We start from the raw sequence: 19,278 nt of genomic DNA on the forward strand, positions 1-19,278 counted from the left end.
CACATTATTATTATTTTTTGCAGCAATTTGTGGATTTTCTTTTTTCTTTTTTTAAATCCCCCGTTTTACATGGGAAGGTCCACACAGGATCCTCCTTGTGTTTGCTCCTCCACATAATAAAGGATCCTGACAGAACAAGGTCCTTGATAACACAGGGGAGTCTGCTTGCATTAGAGACAATGTCAGTAGGATCCCTGCAGATCTTCCTTGTGCAATAGAGGGGAGCTTGGTGACCAAGGGGGAGTACAACACGTGTGAAGGCACTGGGGGCAGGGCTTGCATGCCCCCCCCATCACTGTCCATACTTTGAGTGTTCACATATCAGGCAAACACCTGTACACGTTTCAGGTCAAGCGTCCGTTCTTGAATTCACATTCACACAAAACATTTAGTAGAAGCAACTAATGAAACACATACCTGAATATAAATGAATTAAACTTTTCCCACACAGATAATGTGCTGCCCCAGCAGCACAGAACCTGAGCGGTTCAGGATGCACAGAGCTGGGTCCCCATGGTGCATATAAGCTACTTGGGTGATGATTTTTACTCTGGACAGTTAAGTCCAGTCAAAGGCGACTATGGGGTTGCGGCGCTCATCTCGCTTTCAGGCTGAGGGAGCCGGCGTTTGTCCACAGACAGCTTTCCAGGTCATGTGGCCAGCAGGACTAAACCACTTCTGGCACAACAGAACATTGTGACAGAAACCAGAGTGCATGGAAATGCCATTTACCTTCCCGCCGCAGCAGTACCTATTTATCTACTTGCACTGGAGTGCTTTTGAACTACTAGGTTGGCAGGAGCTGGGACAGAGCAACAGGAGCTCACCCCATCGTGGGGAGTCGAACCGCCTACCTTCTGATTAGCAAGCCCAATAGGCTCAGTGGTTTAGACCACAGCACCACCTGCGTCCCTCTGAGCTTGTAAGGACATAAGAACCTATGGGAACCTATGCCTATGGGAAACCTGCAAGTAGGGCATGGGCACCACAGCACCCCCAATTGTGATTCCCATCAATTAATATTCAGGGATATTTTGTTGTTTAGTCGTTTAGTCGTGTCCGACTCTTTGTGACCCCATGGACCAGAGCACGCCAAGCACTCCTGTCTTCCACTGCCTCCCGCAGTTTGGTCAGACTCATGTTTGTAGCTTCGAGAACACTGTCCAACCATCTTGTCCTCTGTCGTCCTCTTCTCCTTGTGCCCTCAATCTTTCCCAACATCAGGGTCTTTTCCAGGGAGTCTTCTCTTCTCATGAGGTGGCCAAAGTATTGGAGTCTCAGCTTCAGGATCTGTCCTTCCAGTGAGCACTCAGAGCTGATTTCCTTAAGAATGGATAGGTTTGATCTTCTTGCAGTCCATGGGACTCTCAAGCGTCTCCTCCAGCACCATAATTCAAAAGCATCAATTCTTCGGCAATCAGCCTTCTTTATGGTCCAGCTCTCACTTCCATACATCACTACTGGGAAAACCATGCCTTTAACTATACGGACCTTTTTGGCAAGGTGATGTCTCTGCTTTTTAAGACGCTGTCAAGGTTTGCCATCGCCTTTCTCCCAAGGAGCAGGCGTCTTTTAATTTTGTGACTGCTGTCACCATCTGCAGTGATCATGGAGCCCAAGAAAGTAAAATCTCTCACTGCCTCCATTTCTTCCCCTTCTATTTGCCAGGAGGTGATGGGACCAGTGGCCATGATCTTCGTTTTTTTGATGTTGAGCTTCAGACCATTCAGGGATATACTGCCTCCAAATCTAGAGGTAGAACATACCCATCATGCCTTGTAACCATTGATATTTTCTGCTCCATGAATTTGCCCAAGTACCTTTTGAAGTCCAAGTTGGTGGCCATTATTATTATTATTATTATTATTATTATTATTATTATTCTATCCCACCTACTTTTCTTGACTCGGCACCAGCCCTTTTATTAAAAGCAGTCAATTCCCAGAAGTCTGTTGTGAGAGGAAAGTCACCTGCCAGCAGAAGGACAACAAGGAGGGAGCCAAACTAACTTTTCTAGGGAAGGAGGTCCAAAGTCTGGGAGCCACCTTGCTGCTAAAATGGAATACGCAGGATGAAACAGTTAAATCTGCTATGATTAAATGGGCACAAGATGTTGGTCATAACATCATGTTTGCTGACTGGGAACAGTTGTGGACCACAGGTATGAAATTTACGGCATGTAATGCCCTAAGAGAGAATATTATGAAAATGATATACAGGTGGTACATGACACCAGTCAAGCTTGCAAAAATCTACCATTTGCCCGACAATAAATGTTGGAAGTGTAAAGAAAATGAAGGAACATTCTTTCACCTTTGGTGGACATGCCCAAAGATTAAGGCTTTCTGGGAGATGATATACAACGAAATGAAAAAAATATTTAAATATACATTCCTTAAGAAGCCAGAGGCCTTTCTCCTGGGCATGGTGGGCCAATTGGTGCCAAAGAAGGGCAGAATTTTCTTTATGTATGCAACAACAGCAGCAAGAATTCTTATCGCAAAGTATTGGAAGACACAAGAGCTACCCACCCTGGAAGAGTGGCAGATGAAGGTGATGGACTATATGGAATTGGCGGAAATGACTGGCAGAATCCGAGACCTGGGAGAAGAGTTGGTGGAAGAAGACTGGAAGAAATTCAAAGACTATCTTCAGAAATACTATAAAATTAATGAATGCTAAAGTTGTGCTTGGATTGGTAATAAGCGGTAATTAGTGATAAAAGTTAATAAGATTATGCAAAAAAGGTATTGATGATTGGTTGAAAATATTGATATAGAACATGTTATGGTATAAAGCTTAAATATTTGAAAAAGGGTAAGAATTTGCTGAATTAAATATCTAAATGGGAATACAAAAGGGGGGAGGCGTGAGGAGGTCAAGAACATAAGTATATGAATCTGAGGTCATTGTGAAAAATGGATTTGTTTTATTTTTCTTTCTTTGTTTAAATTTAATTTTTCTTAATTAGTTGTGATTTTTCTTTGTATTTTTTTTGTGTTTCTTTTTTCTGTAACTTATGGTTTCTTATTCTGAGAATTTCTACTTTTCTTTTCTGTAAAACTTTAATAAAAATTTATTTAAAAAAAAAAACAAAGTCTGGGAGCCACCACTGAGAAGGCCCTCTCCTGCATCCTTACAGTGCGCCTGTGAGGGTGGTGGGACTGAATAAGGGAATACAGTCTTTCAGGTGGCTTGGACCTAGGCCTTGCAGAGCTTTTTATGTCATAATCAGCACTTTTAATTGTGCCTGGAAACTGCCTGGGAGCTGTTGGAACAAGGGAGTCAGGACTGAATACCATACTTTAACTGTGCACTTAGTGGAGAAGTACTTTCTTTTGTCGATCCAGGACATTTCAACATTCAGCTACATTGGATGGCACCATGGTTCTACAGTTAAGAGAGAGGGAGGAACACTTCTTCCTATCCACTCTCAAAACCATGCATAATATTATACACCCATACCATGTCTCTCATTACTTGTATTTGTCCCTAAACCGTCCTGTTGTGAACTGTCCTGAGATCTATGGGTATTGGGCAGTACAGTGGTACCTCAGGTTACAGGCGCTTCAGGTTACAGACTCCGCTAACCCAGAAATAGTACCTCAGGTTAAGAACTTTGCTTCAGGATGAGAACAGAAATCGTGCAGCGGCGGCGCGGCAGCAGCAGCAGCAGCGGGAGGCCCCACTAGCTAAAGTGGTACCTCAGGTTAAGAACAGTTTCAGGTTTAGAATGGACCTCCAGAACGAATTAAGTTCTTAACCCGAGGTACCACTGTATACAAATATAACAAACAAACAAACAGTCCCAAACACCATGACCTTCCATCACAGAGGACTTGCTCCATCTACTTTTCTGAATCTTTTCGATTTCTACGATAGCCATTTTGAAGTGTGGCAGCCAGAACTGTACTTACTATTCCAGTAATATGGTTATGCTATAGATGCTCTAGGGCGGCGTTATGATTTCGACAGCTTTATTTTCAATCCGTTTCATGGATATTTTGCCTGCCTCACCTTTGCCACAAACTGGGGCCGGCATTTTCATCAAGCTATCCACTGCCGCCACAGTGTCCTTTTCTTGCTTCTCTCCTCCGTTGGCAACATTCGCAAGTGATGTGCTGCAAACTGGAAGGCGTTCTCAGCTTCAGATGTGAAGAATGTCCTGACAATGCACTTTGCCTAGCCTTTCAGAACTCCTGTCCTCTAGGATGTCTGTGCCCATTCTCAAGCAGAACATTAAATCTTGCTCTTTGATAAGCACCTTCAAAGGAATAAAGTAACTCTTAGAAGATGAAGGAGCCTAGAGCTCTTTCTTCTGACCTTTTGAGCAGCCTCTCTCCTCAGCTGCAGCCAAATATAACCATTGTGGAACTTTTTTGCCCTTGTATCCAAACCTCCAAGTGCATGGAAGCTGTATAAGCTACCCATACATCAGGCCTGTAAGTAGGGATGGAGCTGTTAGTTTGGGCACAGTCAGTTTCTAATTTTTCCTGTATTATATTCACTTCTTCACATTTCTGCAATGATTTGCGTTTCTTTCTTTCTTTTTTAAACACCTCACGAATATTCGCTAGCATTTTGGTGGAAATTTCTCCTCTACTGTTTTGACTAATCTAAAGTTTTGCAAGCAATTTCCCTCAATAGAACATATTTTATAGGATTATTTTTTTTAGCCACCCAGAGTGGCTGGGGAAACCCAGCCAGATGGGTGGGGTATGTATAAACAAACAAACAAACAAACAAACAAATAAATAATTTCAGTAATATAGTCATTTTAATGCACATTTCCCCCAAGATGTTGTTGATGTTGTTAAATTTGTATACAGTGGTACCTCTGGATGCAAACGGGAATCCGTTCCAGAGCCCCGTTCGCATCCAGAAGCGAACGCAACCTGTGTCCGCACGTCTGCGCGTGCGTGGGTAGCGATTTGCCGCTCCTGCGCATGCGCATGACGTCATTTTGACTGCCTGCGCATGCGCAAGCGGTGAAACCCGAAAGTAACGCACTCCATTACTTCCAAGTTGCCGCAGCGCACAACCCGAAAATACTTATCCCGAAGCTACTTCAACCCGAGGTATGACTGTACTGCCTTCATCTGAATATCTCAGGGTGGTTCACAACAGAAAAATCCAAAATGAAAATCCAAAATAAAAATAAAATACACAATAAAGCAAAAACAAACAAAGCCAATAGCACCCCCCCCACACACACACATACACACACAATATATGCACCTTTGTAAATACTGCTTACTTATAGAATGGCATTGCAAAATGTAGAGAGGTGCGAATTTTGAAGGTTAGCTGTATTTTGAATCTTGTATTGTTTCAGAGGGTGGGACACAGGTGGTGGGTGGGACGCAGGTGGTGCTGTGGGTTAAACCACAGAGCCTAGGACTTGCTGATCAGAAGGTCAGCGGTTCGAATCCCTGCGACGGGGTGAGCTCCCGTTGCTCGGTCCCTGCTCCTGCCAACCTAGCAGTTTGAAAGCACATCAAAGTGCAAGTAGATAAATAGGTACCACTCCAGCGGGAAGGTAAACGGCGTTTTCGTGCGCTGCTCTGGTTCGCCAGAAGCGGCTTAGTCGTGCTGGCCACATGACCCGGAAACTGTACGTTGGCTCCCTCAGCCAATAAAGCGAGATGAGTGCCGCAACCCCAGAGTTGGCCACAACTGGACCTAATGGTCAGGGGTCCCTTTACCTTTACCTTATTGTTTCAGAACTTGTGAATTAAGTAAGTTCACCTGGAAATGCGAACAGAATGGACTTTCCTCATCCGAAGCTATAAGAATTAGTGTCTCTTATCTTGATTTTTGTTTGTCCAGAGACCAAAGCAGAACAGAAAAGAAGAATATGTTCACCATGAGCCACAATGGCTACATTGCTTTGCTTTTAAAAAAACCCTAACATGATGAAGCAGATGTGCATGTATCTGCCCGGTTCACACCCAAAGCAGGGAAGAGGTGGGTCTACTCCAGGGGAGGCTGACAGACTACCATCATTCCTGACCATTGGCCATGCCAGCTAGGGCTGATGAGAGTTGTAGTCCAACAGCATCTGGAAGACTCCATGTTGGCTACCCCATGTCTACTCTTCCCTATACTGTCTTCCCTATACTGACCAACCATAGCTGCTGATCACCATAGCTCTCCTGATCACAGCAGAGAATATAAAAAGGCATGTCATTTGTACAACACGCCTGTTCTGATGATTTAACAAAGGTAATCTGGGCTTTCCAAACCCCAGTTCATTTGTGCTGGTGAGGTTTTTATCTCTCTGAAGTTGGAATCACATCAACAAACAAATATAGTGTGAAATGCCATCGTCGTGTAGTGAAGCATCTCCATCCCATTCCACATCAACGGCAGCTACTAATGAAGGCAGAGAAAGGAAACTTGTTATATGACAGCAGACCATGAGATCTTTATACCAGTCATTATGCTAGGAAGGTAGAAACCATGGCTGGGAAATAAATTCAGCTCAGCCTGCATTTAAAGTTTACCTAATCCACAACCATAGGCAAACCAAAACACTGCCATCATTTTGACATTCCCTCTTCTCCAAATTTTGCAGCCAGGTAGCATGTACAAAATGCATATACTAAAGTAAAGTATGCATAGAAATGGATATATTGGTGAAAATAACAAAAAAGGCATTATATTAGAGAAAAGCTTTGAGAAATGTGTATATCATGCAAAAATGTGTATATTGGAAGAAATTGACACTAAAATGATGGCAAACTTTCACGATGTGCAGATGTGGAGAACTGAACTTCAGACCGTGAAAATAATTCACTGGTAGAAACTTGAACTGGCAGATTCTCCCATCTCTAGAAGAAATTTCATACAAAGAAGCAGTTGAGGCATAAAAGAGGCAACATCTAGATTTAGGTGATGGTCATTAGCCTCAGTGACCTGTGGAGATGGTGGTTCAGGAAGAAGCTAGAGATTAGCTATGCTTCCTTGCATTCTTTGTTAGTGGCATAGGTACGTCCAAAGCAGGCATAGGCAAACTCGGCCCTCCAGGATGTTTTGGGACTACAACACCCATCATCCCTAGCTAACAGGACCAGTGGCCAGGGATGATGGGAACGGTAGTCTCAAAACACGTGGAGGACCGAGTTTGCCTATGCCTGGTCCAAAGTACGTTCATCTACCAGAAGCTGCTGAGGGTTTATTTTGGCTTCACAACATCAAAGTGGAAGGAAAGCAAAAGTCCCTGGAGGAATCCCTATTCTGACTGGGGTGAATGGCATTCAGACTATGGCTATTGGTGACTCTTAGGCACGATGGCTACACTCTGCCTCCATGTCAGAGGCAGCCATGCTTCTGAATACCAGTTGCTGGAACTGCAGGAGGAGAGAATGCTCTTCTGCTCAGGTCCTGCTTGCTGATTTCCCACAGCCATCTGGGTGGCCATTATAAAAACAGAATGCTAGACTAGATGGGCCATTGACCTGATACTGGAAGGTGCTTCTTCTGTTCTTAGGGCTGCCAAAAGGAAAAAGAAAAATGGGGCAAATGAGGTTTTAGAACAGGCATAGGCAAACTCGGTCCTCCAGATGTCTTGGGACTACAACTCCCATCATCCCTGACCACTGGTCTGTTACAGTAGCTACAAGTCCAGTTTCTTCACAGTTCCGCTCACATACTCCTACAGGCAGTGCTATTTTTTTTTTAAGAAAAAGAGGTGCTAGATCTCACCATGAACACCTCCCTCATTCTCTTAGAACAACAACAACAACAGCAACAGCAACTTATTATTTATACCCCACCCATCTGGCTGGGTTTCCCCAGCCACCCCAGGATGGCAATGGCGCTCACCTGAGAGGTGCTGGAACTGACTTCCGGCGAGTTCCAGCTGAAAAAAGCTCTGCCTCCAGGTCTCCCTACATTTGATGACACTCTCCGTATGCACAAGAAGGAAGCTGGTGTAATTACAGCCCAAGGGCAATTTTATGTGTCCCAATAGACGCTTCCACAAAGCAAAAGGAATATAAATTTTGGACCAGTGGAATGAAAGCTCCTGTTGCTAAATCCAATGGGCAAACACATATTTTTAAAAAGAGTGCTCTACTTCAACTTGAATGTCAGCTCTGCTGCGATTTAGAGTCTGCTGGCCCTTGCTCTAGTTTTTATCTTAAAAGCAAAGTCAGGAGCATTAAACTTGTTTCTCTACTTTTCTGCTTTGTCTTTTAAAGCTAGCTGCTTTGCAAAAAAAATCTGGAGCTTTAACTCCTTAGCTCCTCTGCTGGTAGTTTTTCTTGTAATGAAAGACCAGATTGAACTCATGAGTCCCCTCAGCAGAAGCCCTGTACAAGGACCTTTGCTTGAACAACTAGGATTTCTCCCCGTTCTCCTCCCCTGTGTGCCACTTACACCCCCCCCCAAAAAAAATACATGGCTCAGGGGAGTCAGGAGAACTTTTAGAACAGTGCGTGGGGGAGGAGAGGGGGTATCATCCCATCTGGCAAGCCTAAATCCTTGCCCTGATGGAACGATAACCTTAGCATGACGCTGAATTCCTCCTGAAGGATGCACATACAGTCCTGTGCACACTCATTCTTGGGAGAAAGCTCCATTGAATGCAGTAGGACTAATGTCTGGATAAATCCAGATGGGAAAGGTCTGGGTGGCTGACATTTTGTGCAAGCTTACATGTAAGTCTTAGTTTGGAGTCTACAGCTAACTTGGAGTCATAGCTTGTTCAGGTGTTACTGCAGGCCAGGGGTGAGGATTTTCAGGTCTGGAGGATAACTGCAACCTCCTGTCTCATAGGCCTCTGTGCCCAGCCCCTGGCACTCTCCCCAGACTGTCTCCTTTTCTGGCCCTGCTCTGCACCTTTCTCAAGTGCTCTTACCTGACTTGGGCTGTGACAATGCCTCTTGCTCACATAGATGGTTGATTATGATGATGTGTCTTCAGCTTTTGCCTTGGCTGAAACATAGGCTGATGTATAATGGAAAGTGTTGCCTATGCTCTACCTCCACGTTCAGAAGCAGTAATGCATCTGAATATCAGTTGCTGGAAACCACAAGTGGGAAATGTGCTCCTGTTCTCAGGTCCTGCTTGCGGGCTTCCCACAGGCATCTGGTTGGCCACTGTGAGAACAGGATGCTGGACTAGATGGGCCATTGGCCCAATCCAGCAGGCTCTTCCTATGTTCTTCTGTCACGCCTGTTGCTCTGGTTCCACCCACTTTGGCCACTCACAGTGTGACTTGTGGCCTCTGGGAGGGTGCCCATAAAGGAATGCAGCCTTTGCAGCCTTGCCCACCACTACCCAGGTTTCTTGGAGAACAGCCATATGCCATTTTTGCCCTCAGACAGCCCTAGAACTACTGATCATGGTGTTCATAGGGAAGACAGCAGCACAACCCTCCATTTGAAGGATCATGAAAAGAGGCCAGGAAAGAAACACTATGCATTGTTATATTTTGGTTATGACTCCTTCTTCATGTCTCAGGAGCCATAGATCAACTGTTAGTGTTTAGTGACCTTCTGCCTAAGAGTAGAGAGCCCCTGGGTGGTTCTAACTTGTGTAGCTGGCATTGAATTGCAGATAATCTAAGATGACACAGACCTTGGCAACCTTCTGTGAGTAATCTTTTCAGCAGGATAAGCTCTTGTTGAACAATTCCTTCAATGTACTTTTGTTTTGTACACACTCACGGCCATCATTTCAATCCACATCACTATAGATTTGTTTCTTCTCTCTCCACCGGCCGACACTGCCTTCAATGAAAAATAACATCTCAGCCACCGCGGTGTGGTCACATGCTTACTTCATAGCCTAGAGTGCCACTGAAGTGGGTAAAGCTTTTTCGCTTTGCTTGGTTGATGAGCAGTATATAGAATCATAGAATCGTAGAGTTGGAAGGGACCCCAAGAGTAATCCAGTCCAACCCTCTGCAATGCAGGAAAATCAGCTAAAGCATCCATGATGGACTGCCATTCAACCTCCTCTCCAAGGAAGGAGAGTCCACAACCTTTCGTGGGAGTCTGTTCCACTGTCAAACAGCTCTTGCTGCCAGAAAGCTCTTCCTGATCTTTAGTCAGAATCACCTTTCTTGTAAGTTGAAGTCATTGGTTTGAGTCCTACCCTCCAGAGCAGGAGAAAACAAGCTTGCCCCATCTTCCATGTGATAGCCCTTGAAATATCATATCTCCCCTTGGTCTCCTCTTTTCCAGCCACTTCAGCTGTTCCTCATATGGCCTGGTTTCCAGACCCTTGATGTCACGGACTGGGCAGATGAGGAGGAGGAGCGGAGACCACCCCCCTCCAAGATCCTTCCAGAAAGGAGGAAGGGGGAGAGAGCATGGACGTAGGATTGTGGTGGTTTGAGATGGGTCACACCCCATAAGGAGCAAGATAACAGTGAACAGAGACAGGAGTCAGATGTGTTAGAAACAGTACTGTGGCCAAGTAACATGCTGTCTCTGGAGAGTTTGCCAGAGCCCCCTGCTTCCCCTAGCATCAGATGTGCCCTTTGTGTTTCAGAGCAGAAAGCCAAACAGAGAAATTCCCTTAGCAGCCACCATAGGCAGCAGGAGGGGTCTGAATGCTAGGAAGTAACTGCCAGGGGGGGCACTCTGAGCAACGTTGGTTCAAGTGTGAGGATGTACATTCCATGTCTTCCTGTGTTTCTGTGGATTGAAATAAAGTAGCTGAAAAGCTCTCTCTGTGATTTCAATAGGCAGATAGCCAGTGAGCTGTTGACGGCACCCCTGACACTTGATCGTCTTGGCTGCCCTCCTCTGCACATGTTCCAGCTTGTCAACATCCTTCCTAAACTGTGGTGCCCAGAGTTGGACACAGTATTCCAGGTGTGGTCTGATCAAGGCAGAATAGAACTTTCCTTGATCTGGACACTATACTTCTGTTGATGCAGCCTAGAAAAGCATTAGCTTTTCTCCCCCCCCCCCCGCTGCATCACATGGTTGACTCATGTCAAGCTTGTGGTCCACCAAGACCCCTAGTCCCTTTTCACATGTACTGCTAGTAAGCCAGTTCATAAATCAGGAGTGGGGAACCTCAAGCCCAGGGGGTAAATATGGCCCCCAGACTTCTCTAGCTGGCCCTCAGAACTTTCCCCAGACACCCCAGGTTTCTTTGCCTGACTGGGATATTTCCTAGAACTCTGATAATGCCTCTTGCTTGCTTGGGTAAGGATAGGAAGCAGTGTGCATAGAAACTAGCCTACTGCACTGTCCTCCATCCACTTTTTGCACCTGGCTCTACTCAGTGGTGACTTGGAAGGTTTCCCAGAAGGCATTGCAGCCCCCAGGCTTAATAAGGTTCCCAACCCCTTGTGGTTGTTGGCATCTGTCTGCTATATGCTAGGGAATCTTTAATTTGGAGTGCTCTGGCAATCAGAGCCGTTTTCCCCATAGGGCTTAGTGGTGTGTCGCGCCAGGGCGCTGGCCTCTCAGGGGCGCCCCAGCAGGTGGGGGAGCTGTGCAGCTTTGCTGGCGGCCTCCCCTTTCCCTGCATGCCCACCAGCTGCGCCCCACCAACCATAAGACTAGCGGGCGCGCAGCTTCCCTCCCAAGCCTCTGTGGTGATTGCTCTCCTCCCGCGGAGGCTTGGGAGGGGCGCATCTTCACTCCCAAGCCCCGGGATTACTCTCCCGCAGTGGCATGGAGGAGAGTTGCGCCCCCCCCCACCGATGGCTGGCAGTGCGCAGCTACGTCCACCCAACACTATCCGTGGTACCTTGGGGGCGCTGGGTGGATATTTGCACCCCAGCGCTGCATCTGCTAAAGACAGCCCTGCTGGCAATACTAGTTGATGGAGACACCAGGCGATGGCTTTCAGGTGTGAAGCAGAAAGAACAGGCCAACCCAAATGATTGAGGGGCTGGGGCAGCTCTCCTTTGAGGAATGCTTGAGCCTTTTTTGAACTTGGTAAGAAATACGGAGGCAAGAAAGGGTGAAAAATGTGTATGCAGGATGGCCAAGAGAATGCGATAGTGAAACATTTCTCTCCCTCTCTTGTAACACTAGAACCCAGTGGTAATCCATTGAAGCTGATTGGTGGGAGATTCCAAATAGACAAGAGGAAGGACTTTTCTTTGCGCCGTGTGTGAAATTTACTCTCCCAAGAGGCAGTGATGGCCACCTGCTTGGGTGGCTTTAAAAGAGGATTGGATAAATTCATGGCCCATAAATCTATCAGTGGCTACTGGCCAGGAGGATAGCTGGGTTTTGTCTTTGCTGATGGAGGCAGATGCCCCTGAATACCAGATAAAGATGAGATTATCAGCTAGTACAACTACTAGCTGAGTTGGTTGTACAGTGGTACCTCGGGATAAGAACTTAATTTGTTCTGGAGGTCTGTTCTTAACCTGCAACTGTTCTTAACCTGAAGCACCACTTTAGCTAATGGGGCCTCCTGCTGCTGCTGCTGCTGTGCCGCTGCACGATTTCTGATCTCATCCTGAAGCAAAGTTCTTAACCCGAGGTACTATTTCTGGGTTAGTGGAGTCTGTAACCTGAAGCTTATGTAACCTGAAGTGTATGTAACTGGAGGTACTACTGTATACTACTGTCTCTAGCATCCGGCAGCAAGCTTCTGAAAACCAGTAGCTGGGAAACATGAAAAGAGAGCAAGAGAGAGAACTGCTGCTACGTATTTTATTCATGGGAGATATTGCTGGTTTTTGTTTGCTTGTTTGTTATTATGTTATGTATTTTTGTGCTGTTATACTGCAAACCACCCAGTGATCTTCTGATGAAGGCTGCTATATAAATTTAATAAATATTGATAATAATAAGCTCAGATCCACCTCCACTATAATGGTGCCTGGATACCGCCACTGCAAGATAGGGGCAAGATATAATTTGCTTTGGGGGCAAATTCTTGTTTTTATCTTCTTTTTTTACATAGTCACTGTTTTTCAATTACCGATGATACATTAGAGCATGTCAGGATGCATCATGTACAGTGGTGCAACCTACCATGACCTTGAGGCATTGCAATGTATATGCTGCATTGCAAGAGACATTCAAATATGTTCTTTATATAGTCTGGCCACCATTGCAGAGAGGAGACTATTCTCCACAGCAGCAGAGAATTCAGCCCTGCATAGGAGAGTTATAGGGTGCTTCTAGGTGAGTGTTCCAGATGACCAACAACTTTTGTTTTTTGGGCAGTGTCCACATGACACCCTTGGCATAAAAATGGCAGCTTGTATCCCCATTTAATCCAGATGCACTCTTCATGCAGAAAATTCCACAATATTTTTTTTTAAAAAAAATGGGGTGTGTGGGGGGGTAACTGTTGCTGATTACTCATTTGCATTATATGACTGACACCTCTGCAATATTAAGTGCCAGTCTGGAAGCACCCAGGGTGACTCTGAAACACACTCATGTTTGACTATACACCAGAGTCTTGTGACGTTACAGGGTTGTTCTGAAGAGAAGTTCCAGTAGGTGAGATCCAATGCTGCCATTTTGGTCCCATAGCTGATTTTGATCCAGTGGAGGCATCCCTTCCCCCATGCAGCACCTCCTATGCCACTCTTTGTGCTGTTTTGGAGGGTCTCTCCATCGGTGCAGGGACATAGGATGGGAAGAGGACATGAAGAGGAGGAGGAGGAGGAGGAGGAGGAGGAGGAGGAGGAGGAGGAGGAGGAGGAGGAGTTTGGATTTGATATCCCGCTTTATCACTACCCTAAGGAGTCTCAAAGTGGCTAACAATCTCCTTTCCCTTCCTCCTCCACAATAAAAACTCTATGAGGTGAGTGAGGCTGAGATACTTCAGAGAAGTGTGACCTGCCCAAGGTCACCCAGCAGCTGAATGTGGAGGAGCGGGGAAGCGAACCTGGTTCACCAGATTATGAGTCTACCATTCTTAACCACTACACCACACTGGCTCTCAGTGACAGAATATCACCTCCCCTTACCTTAGCAGGCACCTTTGTTGCAAGTGGAACAGCAGCAGGGCATTTCACCCCACGGGTGCTGACCTGAGGAACAACAGAACACATATGCGATCATCCAACCCCAACCCTTGTGAAAGGTCTATCATTTAGTTAGTTGTGGGGCACAAGGCAGGTAAAGGAAAGGAGGGAGAGTCCATATCTGAACATATGTTTACATAAACTGTCTAATCCTCACCCTACAGGTAAGCTAAACTTCTCTAGCCTGAAAGCTGCATTCAGCCCTGGTCAACCCTCTGCCCAAAAGTGGGTTTGGCTATCCAACACCCTCTCATGCAAATCCACATTGAGAAGGTCACACAAGGACCCTGGAAGGTGCAACAGCTTTCCCATACTCTCCATTTATTTATTTATTTGCTTACTTTTTGGCCATGTCCCTAAGGTTGCATTGACGTATGCAAGTTGCGTGTTCAGACCCAGAGACCTCCCCGCTAAATACACATTTTATTCTAATTTTAGTTTTGGTTTTTGGCAGAATTTAGGCCACAGCTTTATTGATTACAGAAAAGTGAGTGGTTGCATAGACTCTGGTTTGACTAGCTCTCTGCACCCTTGCAGGTGGCACTGACCCAGAGCTCTATCATAGGTCAGCCAAGGGTGAACACCTGAGGAAGGTGAAAAGCATGGGAGCAGACTCTGTTCACTCCTCAGATGCTCCCCTGGACTCAGGCATGGGCAGAACCCCTTTTCAAGGGTTGACCAAACCAAGTTGAGTCCCTGGATTCCTTTAACGGAATACTCTTCACATAGGAATGGCGAGAGCGTTCTCCCATTCCTGTCACCTGAACCAGTGCCTATCCGCAACCTTACAAGTTGTGACAAATTGCTACTCAGCAGACGAAACCCAAACGGCTATAGCCAATCAGCCAAGTGGGAAAAATTCCTGCCGTGCCCTGTCCCAGCGACAGACAATACACGACGGCATAGCAAGGTCAATCGCAAAATGCCCTAAAATTAGGGAGAGGTGGGCGGGTGTTCTGATGCACGAGCTGAAAGAGGAAGCTCTGGGTCATGTGCATGGCTTTATATAGGTCCCTCAGTCCTTTTAGACTGCACCCCATTGGCCAGATTAAACCTAGCAATGAGGGACCAATCGGGTGTAGTGGCTATCCAGCAGACGCACCCACAACCAGGAGGTCAATCTCCAGGTCTCACCACAACACATGCCCTCTTTTAGGGAGGACACAATTTACACGTTATGTGGTGGGCCCACTGTACTGTGTTGCATGAAAAAGTGCTTTCTTTTGTCTATCCTTAATCTACTGACAATTTCCTTGGATTACCGATGTTCTAGCATTGTGAGAGATGGAGCAGAACAGTGATATGGTTGTCTGAGTTTAGTACAGGTTTCTTGGGGCTTCTTTGTGGGAAAAGGCAGGATACACATTTACTAATAGACAAAGAAGTGGTTTGGTTTTTAATTTTGATTGTGGTGCTCTTAATGTTGCATCTCTGTTTCCCTGAACCTTTCTTAGCCTCCTTGGGAGGGTTTTCTACCCTGAAAGGCAGGGTACACATTTATTAAAGAACTGCGTGAAATAATTGAGCAGGGAGCCTGGCCTGTTCCCATATCTTTTAACGGAAGCTTGATCTGCAGAAATCACCAGGCAGAGGTTTCTAGAGCATGGAGATAAACAAGGCCGCCTGCTGAAGCCTTCAGATGCAGCTGCTGCAGGGGCCTGTTGAAAATCAGGAAATGCATTAAATGCTCATTGTGATCAAAAACTCAAAGGTTCACCACTCCGCAGTGGTGTGGATTTTGCATACTGTAGTCGGATGTCAAGATGTGCATTGAACAGCATCACAGAGTTCAGATGAGCTTTGGCTTGGAGGGCATTATCTTTAGAGTGCATAATTGCTGCATGTTAATTTTATTTTATCGTTAGCTGCCATGAGCGTTGGACCTTGCTGGCAGGATCCAAATTCAGTATCTGCAGAAAAGAGAAATAAATTCTAAATCTGACTCTGGATCAAGCTCCGCAGCTTTTGACCATTATGGCGTTGATCGCTTTTGTTCCTTGTCTTAGACTTGCAAAAATTGTGGTGATGGGCAGTGTGTCACAAGCTCTCAGCATTCCACAAATGGGAGTCTACTGCAACTTATAGCATGCATTGACTTCTTTGTGGTAGCCCCCATTTATGGAATGCTCCCCATGAAGAGGTTCATGTGGCACCAGCCTTCTCATTGCTTTGATACAAGGCACAGGTGTTTTTGTTTTCCCAGGCCTTTGGGGGAGCACCAATGATACAGATATATTGCTAAATCTGTTTGTAATGGGTCTATGTGATTTTCTTATTGCATTCTCCCCCCCCCCCAGTTGTAAATTATTTCACAACTCTTACTAGGAAGCAGCACACAGGCCATAAGCACACCATACATTGAAAGCACTATCATACCACTTTGACAGACCCTCCAAGTGTCCCTATTTTTTCAGGGACAGTCCCAGATTTACAGAAGCTGTCCCAGTTTCTGATTTGATCCCGGAATGTCCCACTTTTCCTTAGGATGTCCCTATTTTCATTGGAGAAATGTTGAGGGTATGGTATGGAGTCACGCGGCCCCAGAGTCAAGGAGATAAGTAACTACAGTGGAACCTCGGTTGGCGAACGTAATCTGTTCTGGAAGACCATTTGACTTCCAAAACATTAGACAACCGAGGCGCAATTGCCAGTCGGCAAATTCCTTTTAAAATAGAGAAACACACCTCAGAAGCTGTTCGACTTCCGAGGTGCGTTTGAAAATGGAAGCATTCACTTCCGGGTTGTCGGCGTTCGGCTTCCGAATTGTTCGGCTTCCAAAGCGTTTGACAACTGAGGTTCCACTGTATACAACCTTTTGAAGACACCTGAAGGCAGCCCTGTATAGGGAAGGTTTTTTTAAATGTTTAATGTTTTATTATGTTTTTATATGTGTTGGAAGCCCCCCAGAGTGGCTGGGGCAACCCAATATAATACCCAGCAGGGTATTATTATTATTATTATTATTATTATTATTATTATTATTGATATCCCTATTTTCAGTGCTTTTTTCTCATTTTGACTCAAGAAAATCACCATTTTATAGTTCAAAATGGGGAAAAATAAATACAGTAAATGGACAAATGGACAAAGATTCACAAAATGTTTAGGGGTATGTGTACCCCTGCATCCCTCCACCAAAAAAAAGCACTGCCTATTTTCATCAGAGAAATGTTGGAGGCTATGCTTTAAACAGTCATGGCTTCCCCCAAAGAAGCCCGGGAGCTGTCCTTTGTTAAGGGTGCTGAGAGTTGTTAGGTGACACCCTACTCCCCTCACGGAGCAACATTTTCCAGAGTTCCCTGGGAGGAGGGATTGGCCTTGCAGTTTGAAAGCACACCAGTGCAAGTAGATAAATAGGTACCGCTGCGGTGGGAAGGTAAATGGCGTTTCTGTGTGCTCTGGTTTCCGTCAGAGTGTTCCATTGTGCCAGTAGCGGTTTAGTCATATTGGCCACTGACCTGGAAAGTGAGATGAGTGCCACAACGCCATAGTCGCCTTTGACTGGACTTAACCGTCCAGGAGTCCTTTTCTTTTTTGCCTATGTGGGTTAGAGGTGCTGCTGAACTTCAGGAGACGAAAAAAGGTTTATTTCCTGGCATGGAGATGTTCACCATTATGAGAGCCGAGAACCTTTCTGACTCGGGGGAAATTCTTTAATTTGCAGCCAACTCTCCCGCATGTCCTCAAGTAGCTTCTATTCTCATCATACTTCTTGGCCACAGCGATTCCCTCCCAGCTGTGTGCTGAAGGATATGACGAAGGCTTTGCAACCTTTATGCTGCCACAGAATGTCTCTCCCTTGGCCCATTTGACTGCCTTACATTCCTCTAAAGCAACATTTTGTAGCCAGATTTCAATTGACCCTATTACACTTGTTGTTGTTGTTGTTGTTGTTGTTAATTACATCCTTCCTTTCCACCCAAATGGCTCTTTTGCTGTTTAGTGGATTTGGACAGCCCCCCTTCCACAACCTGGTCCTCTCCAGATGTTTTAAACTGCAACTCCTATCATCCCAGACCATTGGCTCGTCTCTTATCTGACAGCCCCAATCATAAAATCGTATAGTTGGAAGGGACCCCAAGATTCATCTAGTCCAACCCTCTGTAATGCAGGAATCCTGCCCCTTGGTGGGCTCAAACCACCAAACTTCTGGTTAATGGCCAGACGCATTTACCCATAGCATCACCTGAAACTTTTGATGGGTTTATCTTTTAAACCAGAGATGGGAAAACTATGACATTCCAGGTTTTGTGGTATTCTCATCCATCGCAGTCAACATGACCAATGGTCAGAGTTCCACCCACTCTCTGGAACACAGTTCCATATGCAGTTCATGAGGCAGGAACTGTGAACCGCCCTGAGTTCTGTGAACTGCCCTGGAATGCGGGTTGTGCTGTGGTCTAAGCCACTCAGCCTCTTGGGCTTGCCGATCAGAAGGTTGGCGGTTCAAATCCCCGTGACTAATCCCTGTGAGTTCCTGTTGCTCTGTCCCCACGCCTGCCAACCTAGCAGTTCAAAGGCACGGCAGTGCAAGTAGATAAATGGGTGCAGTGGTGCCCCGCAAGACGAATGCCTCGCAAGACGGAAAACTCGCTAGACGAAAGGGTTTTCCGTTTTTTGAGCTGCTTCGCAAGATGAATTTCCCTATGGGCTTGCTTCGCAAGACGAAAACGTCTTGCAAGTTTGTTTCCTTTTTCTTAACACTGTTAATACAGTTGCGACTTGACTTCGAGGAGCAACTCATAGAATGCAGTGTACATAGTAGCCTTTTTTGAGGTTTTTAAAGACTTTGGTGATTTTTGAAGCTTTTCCAAAAGTTCTTTTGCAGCCATTTGGTAAGTTAAGCTTTTAAAACTTTTTTGGGGGGGGTTGGATTTTGGGTTGGGGTGTTTGGAATTCAAGGACTTGGTGTTGGGGAGGGGTTTGCAAGAATCTGGAAGCTTGTGTGGTTTTTTTTCTGCATTTTTATGATTTTCTGTGACCATTGGGGCACTCTGCTGTTTTTTTAAAAAAATTATGGATTTGAATTTCTGTGTGCTGGGTGACTGGGGGAACAGTTGGGGAGGGGTTTGCAAGAATCTGGAAGCTTGTGGTTTTTTTTCTGCATTTTTATGATTTTCTGTGGCCATTGGGGCACTCTGCTGTTTTTTTAAAAAAATTCTGGGTTTGAATTTTGAAATGCTCTTTACAGTATGTGTGACTTTAAAGAGCACTTAATAAACTCTTGTTGTACCAAATTTGGCTTTGTTTGGACTTTTTTTACCATAGGAACGCATTAATTGATTTTCAATGCATTCCTATGGGATTTC

At 45.4% G+C, this 19,278-nt stretch overlaps 1 protein-coding gene and 1 long non-coding RNA gene across 4 annotated transcripts in view; one reads left to right on the forward strand and one right to left on the reverse strand.

The window, feature by feature from the left end:
* Positions 1-7,078, reverse strand: part of LOC310766856 — a 292,292-nt gene extending 285,214 nt beyond the window's left edge. Inside the window, exon 1 of the long non-coding RNA XR_014550465.1 lies at positions 7,043-7,078. This is a non-coding gene — a long non-coding RNA (uncharacterized lncRNA). The remainder of the gene's footprint in view (positions 1-7,042) is intronic.
* The window catches only part of TUNAR (transmembrane neural differentiation associated intracellular calcium regulator), a 58,687-nt gene that overhangs the window by 29,332 nt on the left and 10,077 nt on the right, over positions 1-19,278 (forward strand). The gene's annotated exons all lie outside the window — the stretch shown is intronic.

The sequence above is a fragment of the Podarcis filfolensis genome (assembly GCF_964270895.1).
Source record: "Podarcis filfolensis genome assembly, chromosome: 1".
Classification (NCBI taxonomy): Eukaryota; Metazoa; Chordata; class Lepidosauria; order Squamata; family Lacertidae; genus Podarcis; species Podarcis filfolensis.